The sequence below is a fragment of the Anabrus simplex genome, chromosome 2 (genome assembly GCF_040414725.1).
Source record: "Anabrus simplex isolate iqAnaSimp1 chromosome 2, ASM4041472v1, whole genome shotgun sequence".
NCBI lineage: Eukaryota > Metazoa > Arthropoda > Insecta > Orthoptera > Tettigoniidae > Anabrus > Anabrus simplex.
The window spans coordinates 1104514650-1104529986 of NC_090266.1; the positions used below are offsets into that span (position 1 = coordinate 1104514650).

Consider the following 15337-nt stretch of genomic DNA (forward strand, 5'->3'; position numbering starts at 1 on the left):
AGCTTCCGAAAACCGTTTCAGAATTAAAATATTGGAAAGTGTGCTAATATAGACTGCTTTTCTTTTTAAGAAGAGTATTACTCACAAAAAAAAATAACAATTGCACTCTATCGGAAACTTCAGGCTTCTCTCTCATCGTAGTACAGACGCTACGAGGCGATAATTGGTCAGGGAGTATTAATTATAACTTATAGAGAAGAGGATGCAAGTGGGTATTTACCACTAACACTTGAAACTGAAGTCTTGAGTTCATTACGATCTTATGTGCCACACGTGGATGACCTGAGCATTGTGGTCACTGCTCCACAGTGTGTAATTCAGTCCCACTCTCCTGCCACATTTCCACTGACACACAATCAATGCACATCCAAGTTCCCTCATTACTCTCCTGTTTGACGCTGACCTGTGTAAACTTGCCAGCTGTTGATCATAGTCTGCTGGGATGAGGATGAACGGTAAACTAGGCTTGTCACCAGGACTTACTCGTGCAGTATATGGAACAAGTTCAAGCACTGATATTTCGTTGACATTTCTAAAATATTGCTCGCGAAATTAAAACATAACATTCTAATCAAGTAAGAAACACTTTCTTTATCATTACAATCACTTTCACCTCGACAATTAGGTTTGTACTTTTCATGAAATGACTTCAAATACATTGGTGCAATTTTGATTTAATGATGCTAAATCTAGAATGATTTCACTACAGTTACAAAAACATTATTTATAAACAGAAGAAGCAAACCAAAGTCATCACCGTACAGGCCATGAAGGTCCTTGGAGGGAAGGAAGGTAAAGGCTTCCACTATCCGTAACCTCGACACTTGATGGGGTAGAGTGGTTATCTCTACGCCCGGCCGCCTTTGCCCCCAGGAATTAACCTGGTACTCATTTTTGGTGTAGGCTGAGTAAACCTCAGGGTCATGTGCACCTCTTCTTACGACTTTCTGACGGGGATTCGAACCAACGTTCTTCCGGGTAAACCGAGCACGCCTTTGCAGCCTCGGCCAGGCAGTTCCTATTATTTACAAACATAAAAGGATATTTCCCTTTGTGTACGTGTGTGTGTGTGTGTGTGTGTGCGTGTGTGTGTGTGATAGAAAGAGAAGGAAAACTTCTGAGTAATTAGTTTCTACTGAATTTGGTATTGTTGAAGTTCAATTTACAATTCTACCAACTGCAGGTAGGAAGCCACAATCATAAATTCAATATCTGACTAAATTTCATACACGTAAAGACCACTTAACTCTTCATGTCTTCTGTTAGAACTCGTCGACGTCTGTCCGGACCATTTCTAGGAGTGCCTTATAATATGCTCCACAAAACGTTCTATGCACAGACTCTCCACACAAGTTAAGTTATGAGAATATCATTAGAATCTATGTAAAATGAGCATAATACTACAGATGTTGCCAAATCAAAATAATATTCTATACATTGCACTTTGGTTATTAGCGTTTAAGTTTATTGGCATTCAAAGGGGTGACACTGCATGCTTCCTCTTCTTCTTCTTAATCTGTTTACCCCCCAGGGTCGGTTTTTCCCTCCGACTCAGCGAGGGATCCCACCTCTACTGCCTTAAGGGCAGTGTCCTGGACCTTCAGACTCTGGGTATGGGGGATACAACGCGGTAGGATATCCAGTACCTCGCTCAGGCGGCCTCACCTGCTATGCTGGACAGGAGCCTTGCGGGGGGATGGGAAGAATGGAAGGGATAGACAAGGAAGAGGGAAGGAATTGGCCGTGGCCTTAAGTTAGGTACCATCCAGGTATTTGCCTGGAGGAGAAGTGGGGAACCACGGAAAACCACTTCCAGGATGGCTGAGGAGGGAATCGAACCCACCTCTACTCAGTTGACCTCCCGAGGCTGAGTGGACCCCGTTCCAGCCCTCGTACCACTTTTCAAACTTCGTGGCAGAGCCAGGAATCGAACCCGGGCCTCCGGGGATGGCAGCTAATCACACTAACCACTACACCACAGAGGCGGTCCGGCTCCATGGCTAAATGGTTAGCGTGTTGGCCTTGGGTCACAGTGGACGCGGGTTCGATTCACGGCAGGGTCGGGAATTTTAACCGTAATTGGTTAATTTCGCTGGCACTGGGGCTGGGTGTATGTGTCGTCTTCATCAACATTTCATCATCATCATCATCATCATCATCACGACGCGCAGGTTACCTATGGGTGTCAAATCAAAAGACCTGCACCTGCCGAGCCGAACTTGTCATCGGACACTCCCGGCACTAAAAGCCATACGCCATTTCATTTTACCACTGAGGCGGACGACACTGTATGCAAGAAATTTAATCGTCATGAATTAGTGTTACTTACGCGTGACAGTATTAGAGTTATCTGAAGATGGTTTTCCGTGGTTTCCCATTTTCACACCAGGCAAATGCTGGGGCTGTACCTTAATTAAGGCCACGGCCGCTTCCTTCCAACTCCTAGGCCTTTCCTATCCCATCGTCGCCGTAAGACCTACCTGTGTCGGTGCGACGTAAAGCCCCTAGCAAAAAAAAATTGAGTTACCACTGTAAATAATGTAATCTACAATGTAGATAGTTCTTGAAGTTTAAATCTCAAAATATTAATTTTTGTTTCATCCTGGCCACTTTTGCAACTTATTGGGGCTGACACATTATGTAGATCTCGACTAGATTTACAGCCGGATGCCCTTCCCGATGTCAAAGTTAAGTGGAGGGATGTATTCTGTATTGTGTTTTTCTTTGGTTGTTAGTAATGTACTTTGTTGTGTGTAAATGAAGAGGCGTGCCTTAAGGCGAACCTAAACACCCAGTCCCCAAGACAGACCAACTAAGCACAAGCAGTTAAAATCCCATCCACGGCTGAGAATCGAGCCCGGAAGCCCTCTGAACCAAAAGTCACTAGGGTGAACATTCATCCAATAAATCGACCTTTAATCTAAAAAATACAGCGAGTTGGCCGTGCTGTTAGGGTCAAGCAGGTGCTAGCTTGCATTCGGGAGATAGTGGTTTCGAACCCCATTGTCGGCAGTCCTGAAGATGGTTTTCCGTGATTTCCCACTTTCACACCAAGCAAATGCTGTGGGCTGTACCTTAACTAATGTCACGGTTGCTTCCTTCCCCCTCCTAGATGTTTCCTCTTCCATCGTCGCCATAAGACGGTGTGTCGGTACGACGTAAAACAAATTTTAAATATTAAATAAAAAATCTCAAAACATAAAAAAGATTAAAGTTTTACTCGAGCTGCATATGAGCACAGTGTTCCTTACATTCAGCAGTACACCTCGAAAAGTAGTGGCTGTACTTCGCTTGAAATGTCGACTAATTACTTGGTCAAAGGCAGTGTTTAAATGGTATAATGTGGTTGTTTGTGTTTATGAAGAAGAATCATAAACAGTAGTAACTTATAATAAATATACCTTACGAATATTTTAGGATTATTTGAGATTCTTCGTCTATGTTTCAATGAATCAACATCATATTTCGTTTAAATAATAATAATAATAATAATAATAATAATAATAATAATAATAATAATAATAATAATAATAATAATAATAATAATAATCATACAAGCCATGCCCGGTCAACGTGCATGGGGTTTTATCTCTGAATTGAGCAACAGTTAGGCATAACACTGCATGAGATATTGGAGTGGGGGCCCCCAAACCCGACACGGCGCTTACCAATGGCTGGCTGGGAAAGCTCTTGTAGATATGTCGGGCAGGTTGTGAGTAAGGCCTAGCCAAATTAGCACCCGGGGTTCAAGTGGGGTAAAGAGAAAAATGGTCAATGGCCCTCGAAGGTAGAAAATGACATATCCTAATGGGAGAGAGAACGGAAGAACCAACTCAAACCCACTTCGCGTCTAACTTTCAGCAAGCGGCAAAGTGATCAGTGTATGATCACCAGACGTGTAGCTGGAATTTCATGCCCTAGAACTAACCACTCCATTCCTATAACCTAGACTTTGAACCAAACATGATAACCAATTACCATGAGCCATGGCAGAAATCAAACGTTTTCCCCAACTGCCGTAAAGAACCAGACTGTCGGATTCTGGAGAGTGTGGACCGACATGCAGGCAGATGGAGTCGGAGACCTATGGCCAATTACATCCAAAGAGAAAATGCTATTTTGGAACACTTAACATAAATAATCTTTTACGAGCAAGTTTGTATGAACTAGAGCAAACCATGAACGAACAGAAAATACAGATACAGGCACTCCAAGAAACAAGACCTACAGACGAAAGCACAATGGATTTTGGGAACTACAGACTCTTCAAAAGTAAAACTGACAAACGAATTCTCTAAAACACACCACTTTTAGGACTCGCTTTTGCAGTCAAGAAAGACATACTCAATTGAATAACAACTGTGAAGCCTGCAAACTATAGACTAATGACAATCACAATAAAGTGTGCAAGTACGCACAAATCAATGCACACACTTCAGTCAATGAAGACAATAATACATACCACAAAAAGGTAGACAAATTCTGGAAAACGCTAGAAGAAATAGTATCAAAAATTCTTCAAAATTACTTCAAAATCATACTAGGTAACTTCAGTTGACAACTAGGCAAAGAAAGAAAATACAGAAAAATAATTTGTAAATTCCCACCACATGAATGGACCAACCAACATGGACAAACGTTAGTCGAACTCTGTAAGACATTCAACCTTAAAATAATGTCAACACACTTGAAAAAGAAACCATCAAAACAAATGATATGGATATCATAGAACAGACCCATCGGCGTATTCTAAATTGACCCTGTAGCAATCTCTTATCCAAACCACAGAATTTTTTTGCTATTGGTTTTACGTCGCAAAGACACAGATAGGTCTTACGGCGACGATGGGAGAGGAAAAGGCTAGGAGTGGGAAGGAAGCGGCCTTGGCCTTAATTAAGGTACAGCCCCAGCATTTGCCTGGTGTGAAAATGGGAGAGCACGGAAAACCATCTTCAGGGCTGCCAACAGTGCAGTTCGAACCCATTATCTTCCGAATACTGGATACTGCCCGCACTTCGACTGCAGCTATCGAGCTCGGTCCCACAGAAATTATGAACGTTCAAGTCGGAATTGGTGTAAGCATAGACCCAGACCATTGCCTTACAAGAATGAAACTGGAGTTAAAACGTCAGAGATTCACAAAAAATAAAAAATAGTGCCAACCATCACAAAATTGGACACCACTGGGATCCAACCACTACTTACAAAAAAATTAGAGAGAAAGTAGGCAAGCAATTGGAACCAACTCGAATGAAAACTGGTTACAACAGCACAGACACGAATTTATGTGCAGAAAAAAGCAAAGGCAACCTGGTGGAATGAGGAATGTGAACAAGAAATCTAAACTCGATAGAGTCCATACAACCGTTGGAACAGCAAGAAGCCAGAGAGTAACTACAAAACGTTCCTGTCAATGAGGAAAGAGACAGCTCAATTAACCATACAGACCAAACGGAAACACGAAACGGATCAAGTACTTTAAATTGAGAAAGAATTCGAAAGAAACACAAGAAATGTCTATAAGAACTTCAGTATTAAACCTACAGGATATGAACAACAAATTCTCTGCCTCATGAAAGAGAATGAGCAATTTGCACTGAACAACCAAGAAAACTACGAGGAACTCACCAGATACCTCAAAGAACTATTAAACTGCCCAGAAACAACACAAAGATTTTCAGCACAAGAACCGGAAAACACTAATCCAAATTCATTACCACCATATGAATAAGAAATCGTAAGATTAATCAAAAGACTTGAAAACAATAAAGCATCGGATGAAGATGAAAATACAGTGGAAGTCCTCAAATAACCAGGACCAAACACCATAAAACAAAATCTCCAAATTGGTGCAAGATATTTCGTAATCCGAATAAATATGAGAAAAGTGGAAAAATGCACCCGCTACACAAGACGGGAGACAGAACAGACGTAAACAACCACAGAGAAATCTCACCAGTATCAGTTGCATACAAAATTATATCCCAGTGTATTGTCGATTGGGTACACAACAACAATTAGGATTAAGAATCGGAGAATATCAGGCAGGATTCAGACCACGCCGATCGTGTCCAGAGCAAATTTTGAACCTAAAGGTAATGTCCTGTGAATATGAACTTCCTAGCTCTAGTCTTTTAAGGTGATCTGTTTTTTATGAACATGAGTTTAGTTTGAGGCGTGCTTTTCCACATATTATTTCTGTCATTCCTTAACTGTAGGATTCATTTCTGTCTTCAGAACAAAGTATTTTGAGTAGTCCTAATAGGATTAATGGCAAATATATATATTTAACTGAAGCGTGTGGACTCTGGAGAGGCCCAGGTTCAAGCCTTCCGAGTTGACTCCCATGGGTGACCTGCGCCTCTGCGAGGATGAGACTCTACCTATGATGTAATCTGATGTTGAAGATGGCACACACTCCCGGTACTCGAGCCAGAGGAGATAAGCAATGAAGGATAAAATCCACTAATCGGCCCAGAATCGAACATTGGACTTGTCGGGCCTTAGACCAGCATGTTAACCAGCAATCCACCAAGCCGGACATTTAGATAATAACACTATCTTATGAATAGCGTGGCAATGATGTCCACGGTTCTATCCACATGTAATGCCCGTAAAACATTTTATTTCCTCCCGTTAAACTCTAATAATTTGATAGATTGACACCATGTTTAAATAATAATATGTATTTATTACACTGCTTAAACTAGCCAATATGAGTCATACCAGCTTTGATGGACCGTTCCTAGAAGCACTCATGCGTGTTCACCTCCCAAGGTTTTCATTGGAACAATTCCTAATTTTCAAATGTTCAAACTCACAAGGAAATTATCTAAAATGAGGATTTGAGTTGCTAAAAGAAGCCTATCACCTGTGATGGAGGTAGAGCTTTTAAATATTTTGTTTGTAACGAAATTGCACAGCAAATTTTCTAGTACATTACAATTTTAAAAAGGCAATTAATGTAGAGATTGTTGACTAAACAGTGATAGGAATGAAAGTATTGTCCACCGCATCCCTCATTGAAAGAACTACGCCAGTACACTGATTATCTGCAGATAGTTCAAATTGAAGCTATATTCCATGGAAGTTTTGAATAATCATGTATGAGTTTCTAAAGACCCAGACAGGAAGAAACAGGCTGAATGAAGTTAGTGAACTTGGGAGCATCAAAATGAAAATGATGATAATCTTTTTAACGGCGACAGACACAGAAGTCGTCCAGCATTGAAAATGGCTGAAAGGCTGTGGAGGGACTTAGTTCTTACAGCTTCAGACATGAAAATCGTGAACTGTCATGACTCTAACTATAAGAGACCCGCCAAATTTCGTCTTCGAACTGTAAGATACAACGTCAAGAATTTGACAAATTCCAAAACATATTGGAAGTACCAAGAGCTCTGGAAACTTAAGACCATTCCATGCAGTAAATTTTAATTTTATCATTTAATTTACAAGCATAACCTGCCCACTGTAAGTCTCTCGGAGATAACTGGTCAAAAATGCTTCGTTAAGAATCAACTTCAAATCTTGCGTCGACATGTTATTGTCTTGTATTTATTTATTGTTTATTACAATTTTGCTTTACGTCGCACTGACATACATAGGACTTATGGCGACGATACTAATATATTCTTAACCATTGCACCAATATTACGATGATTATCCTGATTGCAAGCGGAAATTTGGCCTTTGGATTTAGCAAACACTAGAAATATAACTCATAAGAGCTTACCACCCACAAGTGGTTTAACATCGTACTAACACGCTGAAGGATTTCGGTGACACAAAATTGGGAAAGGGTTGGGACTGGAAACAAAGCAGCCAAACAGTACCAGAATCTGCCTTGTGTGAAAAATGGGGAAAACGCTGAAACCCATCTTCACTGCTGCCGACGGTGGTATCCGAACTCACCACCTGCCGAATTTAAACTATCAGTTATGCGACCGTAACCGCACCGCCAACTCACTCGATATACAGTTCAGAATAGAACAGGTTTATTTAATTGAATTACACAGATAAAGAATATGTTTATGATACACAACTGATTAAGAAATTTCTTACTTTATTTTACCGGCAAAAATTTTTCATTTCATCAGTCCTGAATTCCAATGCACAATAAACACCATTTTCGGATTTTAAAAGGAAAATGACTGAAGATTATCTGCTAACACAGCCTTGAACATCGATATGCTCCTTTTTACTTGTACTGATACTAGAGGAGTACACTTAATATAAACTATGTCACTGATATATCATATTCGCTGCTCACATTCAGTAAACTGACTCCGCAACTCCTCCCCAACTCTTGCTTAGACATGTGCGTTACAAGCACCCTTAGAGTAAAGTGCTTGATGAGAATTAGCATATTTTACCACATATGTTGCAGCATAGGTCAACAACAAGAGATTAGGAATTGTTCTCCTGAACCATTTTCTTCCATTGTGTCTACCACAACATTTGCCACATAACGGCCTTATGGGTCCCTACTTTCGTTCATAAATACTTAAATTATTTCCCTGACATTTTTGCCTAAATTCCTGCATTGTTCTCTGGTAGCACCTTGCTTGCTTGCTTGCTTGCTTGCTGGCTCTTCATGGATTAGGTTAATAGCCTGTTCCGACCTCACATTTCATTCCATGTCTTCTCTTCCCGTTGGATGGTATTCCAGGGCATGTTTTGAGATTCTGTTGTTACCCATCTTCAGAATGTGTTTTTTTTTCAATTTATCCTGTTTTGGAATATTCTTTCATTCAATGAGAATATATTTAATTGTTGCATTATCTCTTCATCTCGTACTTTATCTTTTAGGGGGAATCATTTCACTGACCTTAGAAATCTCATTTCAGATGATTTGTTTCTTCCCATAACTTACCTTATACACCCATGTCTCACTTCCACATAACAAAGTCGGTACAGCCGTAGCCTTTCAGTGTTCGACGAATTGTCACACACATATATTGAAATCGATGAAGTTTCTTCCTCACCTCGTCATCATTATTAAAAGATATTTCACAACCGAGGTACTTAAAATTTGAGACTTGCTCTACTGGTTGATTGTCAATTACTATCTACGCACTGATAGGATACTTCGCTTGGCATGCCATAACATTGGTTTTCTTTCTGGATAGCCAAAGATTATAACTTTTCTAAATGGTATTTAACTGATGTATTGATATCTGGAGTTTATCTTCATCATCCTGCAGGATAAATTGATCATCTGCAAAGAGCATAGCATTTATATATGTGTGTCTATTCGATTTTATTCCAGAGTGCTTAGTTCGTTTCCAGTTTCTGATTACTTATTCTATATATACATTGAATAGTGTTGGAGAGAGGCTGCATCCCCGACGTATACCTTGGTTAATTCCGTTAGTTTGTATCGCAGATCTAACACAATTATCGTCCTTTTGTACAGACTTTGGATAACTTGAATAAGGTGTTCAGGGTATCCACTTTTGTCATTATATTCCATAACCGTTCTCTATCTACCTTATTAAAAGCCTTTTCCTAGTCGACGAAAGCGACGTAAGTACTAAAGTTAAATTCTTCTCTATTCTCCAGTATCTGTTTGAGGCTAAATGTATTTCCTGTACAGGATCTGCCTTTTCTAAATCCACATTATTCTTCCAGTAAGATATTGTGTGCAAGAATCTTAAGTCTATTGTTTATTATTTTAGCATATATTTTACAGTCAACGTTTAATAAACTTATTCCTCGATAGTTATTGCAAGAATTTCTATTTCCTTCCTTGAAAATATATATTATTTTAGTTTCCCTCCATTCTTAGGGTATCTAAACTTAAGAATGATCTCATCATATCTTAACAACTCCATATTTATGTTGTCTGACCCTGGTGCTTTTCAATTTTTGAAGGATTTCAGAACACTATATCTATTAGGTCAATTCCTTCAACGTCGTTTTCTATATCTTGACCTTCCTGACTAGCTCCACACTCTCCGTTATGCCACAATTCGTTGTAGTGTTGTATCAATTATTCTTTTTCGATTACATTTATATTGGCAGCTTCTCCTTCATTACCGTTGAGGTGCTTCATTAACTTATACGGCATCTCTTTACCTACCATGGATATAATCCTCTATTGAGTTTATTAACCTATCCTATGATCTTGCTTGAGTTTTATCGTTAGTGACTTGACTTTGTTCCTGCTGTTTTTATATTCTTTCTTACTTTGTGGGGGGCGATGTTGTATAATTTTCAAGTATAAATTTGTGTTTTCTTGAGAGCTTCTAAAATTTCTTTATTCGACATTTTAAGCCCATTTTTTTTTCTTAAATATCTTCTTCCTTCCAATGGCTTCACCTGCTGCCCTCTGAATTGCTGAGGTTATGATTTCCCATTCTTTGTTAATATCAGTACTTGTCGGAATCTAAACTAAATATTGTTGCAGCCGATTTTGATATAAGTATTTTATTCCATAATCTTGTAGTAAATATATCTTATAGATTTCTTGGTTTCTCCGTATATTTCTATTGAGCCTTTTCCTCCATTTAGTAAGAATTCCGATTTTTGCATTGCATTGACCATTGTGTATTGTGTACAAATTGTACTCTGACGTCTGTTACATCTGGGCCTTTTTATTGACCATTATATAGTCAATAATTGATCGTTGTCCTCTTGCAGTCCATGTAAATTTATGTATTTCTCTCTTCTCAAAGAAGGTGTAAGTAATTTTTAAACGATTATATGATTCAAATTCTATCAATAATGTACCATTTTCATTTAAATTCGGTACACCTTTATTTCCCACTTTTCCTTTGGTTTGTTCCCTACTCGAGCATTGAGTTCACCAGCCAGAATAAGAAAGTCACTTTTACATGCGTTACCTAACACTGATTAAAGAACATAAAACTGTTTAGATTCTTCCTTTTTTGTTTTATTCAGGAACATACACGGCTACCAAGGTTAATTTCCCTCTCTCTACCTTCAACCTCAGCACTAAAATCCTTTCATGTATAATGGTGTCCGACTCGTTGGCCGAATGGTCAGTATACTGGCCTTCGGTGAAGAGGGTCCCGGGTTTGATTCCCGGCCGGGTCGGAGATTTTAACCTTTTGGTTTATTCCAATGGCTCGGAGGCTGGGTGTTTGTGCTGTCCCCAACATCCCTGCAACTCACACACCACACATAACACTATCCTCCACCACAATAACACGCACTTACCTACACATGGCAGATGTCGCCCACCCTCATCGGAGGGTCTGCCTTAAAAGGGCTGCACCCGGCTAGATATAGCCGCACGAAATTATAAGTTACTTATTTATAATGGTGTAGCTTTCTATTTCGTTTACCCACTTCCTTTCTACTAATATTAGGACCCCAGGTGTAGCCCTTTTATCCTGAGTAACCACACTATAAATCATAGTGTATTTGTCAATTTATTTTGTCCCTTGTAATTCCTTTTTTGTCTCAGTAATTACAACATCATTGATTTATTTACTAGCTAGTACTTCATCCAGTTCTTCTTCTTTTCCTTTTGTGCTCCTCACGTTCCAAGTTCCCAACTTCAATGTATCTCTAATTCCAAATCGTTTGTCCCTTGGTCTTGCCTTTGTCGTCAACATAGAATCCATCCGGTTATTCATCTCAGATTTATGAATGAGGTAATTTTTGTAAGTGGAAGAGTTACCAGCCCTTCGCACAACCCCCAACCTGGAGGACCAGGGACTTTTCTGTCGGGTTTACCATACCTTAGTCGAGGGACCTAGTTTAAAGCCGCCAGGTACTCACCTTCACCCATCCCCATGAGGTAGCACCTATTCACATATTTATTCCTTAATATTGAAGAGTCTGGTCTAGGCTCCCCTATATGTTTTTCTGAGAATGCGCGTAACTTCGGAGTTTTCAGTTTGTTCAACACAATATCTGCACAAATCTACGCTTCATAGAGTTCCTCAAAGAAAGTCGATCGTAAATAAGAGCAAGCTTCATTAAGTAGCATTTGGTGTACGGTACTTTTACCTTCAAGCAGTTGTTCACATCGAATGTCTATTTCGCTCTTCATGTGTTGGTCTATAGTAAATTCCTTTTCGGGTCCCACTCTTACTTCATGTAACTTACAGAAAAATTGCTCACCATACGGTGCAATAAAATTAATTTACGCGTCATGATTTGCTCTAGTTTAGGCATGATGAAATAGATACTACAATTATTTACACTCTGTAAAATCTACTCTGTACCTCTTATTCAGAAGAAATTTACAAAGAAAATGGTCTGGTAACAGGTTGTGTTCTGGTTTCTTAGAGCTGGTAACTATTTGGGAAAGTCCATTGTCAGTCGATAGACGGGATGGAAGGTAGCCTTTGTCTTGTTTCCTGGAACCATAGTGTAATTTTCATTCTAGTACTGTTAAGAACATAGCAATGTAACTCACTAAGAAATGACATGAATGATCGAAAATAATACTTCGCTCTTGAAAACGTAAAAATAAAAAGTAGCTAAGATATCTTCAAAAATGCATAAATACTCTTTTGAAATAAGTCCGACTCGTTGGCTTAGTGGTCAGCGTACTAACCTTCGGTTCAGAGGGTCCCGGGTTCGATTCCCGGCAGGGTCGGGGATTTTAATCGCTTCTTATTAATTCTTCTGGCTCGGGGACTGGATGTTTGTGTCCATTCCAACACTCTCCTCTTCACATTAAGACAACATACCCCACCACCGACTACCCAGAAACACGCAATAGTGATTACATCCCTCCAAGTAGGGTTGGCGTCAGGAAGGGTATCCGGCCGTAAAACAGGGCCAAATCCGCATGTGCGACCATGTTCGCGCCCGCAACGCCACAGGTGTAGGAAAAAGCGGTCGGAAAAGAAGAAGAAGAAAATACTTTTGAAATAAAAGCCCCAGAATTTTTAGTTCAAATATTCTACAAAATGAGCAAATATACACAGAGAAATATCGTATGTTTAGCACTTTTTACACTGAAACCGATTTATATACAACTCGTTTATAAATTGGGCTTACCAAAATATATAGTCATTGAAATCCTAGCCCTAGCGCAGGTCGCCTACGGGAGTCAAATCTAAAGACCTACACCTGACGAGCCGAACCCGTCCTGGGATCTCCCGGCACTAAAAGCCATATGCCATTTTTAGCAATTAATGTAACAAAATATACCTTGCTAACCTCTAGTCTTCTTTCAGTGTTAATTAAACGTGCATGACTTGTTCTCGTGTGACTTTTCTCGTCAGGGTGACTAGCTGAGGTGGTAGAGCGCTGGTCTTCTGAGCTCAAGATGCCGGGTTCATTCCCGGCACAGTCCGGCGATATTTAAACGTGCACAAATAGGTCAGCCTCGTGTCGGTGTATATATTGGCACGTTAAGGAAATAGTACGGGACAACATTCCGGCATGTCGTACTGTCTGAAAACCGTAAAAATAGTTAGTGGGACGTAACTCCAATAGCATTACTACTAAACACGTTCTGAGCCGCAGATGCTGGTACCTGTACAGCTGCTTATTACCCGCATTCAGGTGACTAGTTCGGATGAATATTTTAAAGAATAGAACACGGTTTTATTGATCTAATTTTTCCGTGGTTTCCCAGTTTCACACCAGGCAAATGCTGGGGCTTTACCTCAATTAAAGCCACGGCCGCTTCCTTCCTACTCCTAGGCCTATCCTATCCTATCCTATCCTATCCTATCCTATCCTATCCTATCGTCTCCGCAAGACCTATCTGTGTCGGTGCGACGTAAAGCCACTAGCAAAAAAAATTGCTCTCATTTACTGTACGATTATTATTTTTTTGCTAGTGGCTTTACGTCGCACCGACACAGATAGGTCTTATTGCGACGATGGGATAGGAAAGGCCTAGGAGTTGGAAGGAAGCCTGGAGTGAAAATGGGAAATCACGGAAAACCATCTTCAGAGCTGCCGAGAGTGGGATTCGAACCCACTATCTCCCGGATGCAAGCTCACAGCTTCTAACCGTACGGCCAACTCTCTTTCTCTCTCACACACACGCACACAGTATTTACAAAGGAGGGAGCAAGCAACAAACGAAGGAAATAAAGGACCTAAAATCATTGATCACAAACCCTGTATCTTCGGAGTTATGGTCCACTGCTGTCAATGATCACCATGTCTCTGATTTACTTTTCATAACATGTGCTCGATGTGACCGCCATCCATTGGAATGCAGCCTTCCTTCCTACGTCGCATGGAATCACGCATTTGTTGAAAGAATCCTGGCTGCAGTCGGATTTCATCACAGCTGTTGAACACGCGTTCTCGCTGTGTATCCACATCATTTATGGGAACCTCATACACTATGGTCTTTACAGGTCCCCAAAGCCAAAAATCTGAAGGTTAAAGACAGACAAACGGGCAGGCCAACTGAGCCATCACACATGGAAGACCCGTGTTAGGTAACGCCAAACCCTACGGTGAAAACGGGCCGTGCCTCATCATAATAAGACTATAACACAACCCGCTATAAGGTTTAAAACCAATGTTTAGGTAGGGGCTTATTTCCGTACTTTGTTGCTTACAGCCCTCCGTAAATTATATATACACAGTTGTATTCAACCACGAATTACCACACTCCTCTAATTGCTGTCCATTTACAAAGTCTCTGTCCTACTCAAAGCAGGCAGTCCGGTTCTCTGGTATTACCTAGAAGATGGTAATCGTAATAGACAGCCCACATTTCACTCTTGATTCTGCAAACTCAGTCTCTTCACACACAACAGCTGCTCACAGACAGGCTCGGACACAGGGCTACTGGCCACCACAAAAGCATGGCGAATTTTCCTTGGCTCGACTCCAGAGAAAGTCCGCCACTCACATAGTACGCCCTATCCTATAAGGTACCATGTTCATGTCAAAATTGTTGGAAAATATATCCAGGTGCTTATAGTGTGATTGGATTTTTCGCTAGAAGTTCCTTCTTCTACGCTTCTGTGAACGGAGCACAGACCAGAATATTTGCTATAGTTTATGGCTCTGAAAAAATCCTGCGTGTTGTCGTTACCATTTGCTGTTGCTCTATAGACGTTACACAGTGTAACTCTTCCACTAGCGTATCCTGGCCAGTATTCACCGGAGAGCATTTCTTTGTGCCAATACAGAGAATTTACATAGTTTTAAAATATAGTATCTTATGACATTCTTTGTAAAGTGATTAGATTTTAAGAAATTAAGTGGAGAACCCTTGCTGCATGAACGTTTAAAGGTGTGTTAATACTGCTTCGACGATTGTCACTTCACTGCTTTAAAACTAAACGTTTTATCAAGAACTACATGCGACCTTTCTTTCTCCGCTATCGATATTCCATTTCTCTTTGTTCACGAAAAAGGAAAGTGCGTTTGAGCC

The 15337-nt window shown here is 40.2% G+C and overlaps 1 protein-coding gene across 1 annotated transcript in view; it reads left to right on the forward strand.

Moving 5' to 3' along the window:
- Positions 1–15337, forward strand: part of LOC136863786 (cell adhesion molecule Dscam2) — a 1545364-nt gene that overhangs the window by 547267 nt on the left and 982760 nt on the right. The gene's annotated exons all lie outside the window — the stretch shown is intronic.